Raw genomic sequence first — 467 nt, 5'->3', positions numbered from 1 at the left:
AAATGTAAGACCGGACACTATAAAACTCTTAGAGGAAAACTTAGGAAGAACACTCTTTGACATAAATCACAGCAAGGTCTTTTTTGATCCACCTCCTAGAGTAATGCAAATAAAAACAAAAATCAACAAATGGGACCTAATGAAACTTAAAAGCTTTTGCATAGCAAAGGAAACCATAAACAAGACAAAAAGACAACCCTTAGAATGGGAGAAAATATTTTCAAATGAATCAATGGACAAAGAATTAATGTCCAAAATATATAAACAGCTCTTGCAGCTCAATATTAAAGAAACAAACAACCCAATCCAAAAATGGGCAGAAGACCTAAACAGACATTTCTCCCAAGAAGATATACAGATGGCCAAGAAGCACATGAAAAGCTGCTCAACATCACTAATTATTAGAGAAATGCAAATCAAAACTACAATGAGGTATCACCTCACACTGGTTAGAATGGCCATCATCA

General features: G+C 34.5%; 1 protein-coding gene across 5 annotated transcripts in view; it reads right to left on the bottom strand.

Moving 5' to 3' along the window:
- OSBPL3 (oxysterol binding protein like 3) overlaps nucleotides 1–467 on the bottom strand; it is a 206945-nt gene that overhangs the window by 34213 nt on the left and 172265 nt on the right. The window lies entirely within an intron of this gene.

The sequence above is a fragment of the Physeter macrocephalus genome, chromosome 5 (assembly GCF_002837175.3).
Source record: "Physeter macrocephalus isolate SW-GA chromosome 5, ASM283717v5, whole genome shotgun sequence".
Lineage (NCBI taxonomy): Eukaryota > Metazoa > Chordata > Mammalia > Artiodactyla > Physeteridae > Physeter > Physeter macrocephalus.
The sequence above is the reverse complement of the archived record's forward strand: the minus strand, read 5'-3'. Positions and strand labels throughout refer to the sequence as shown.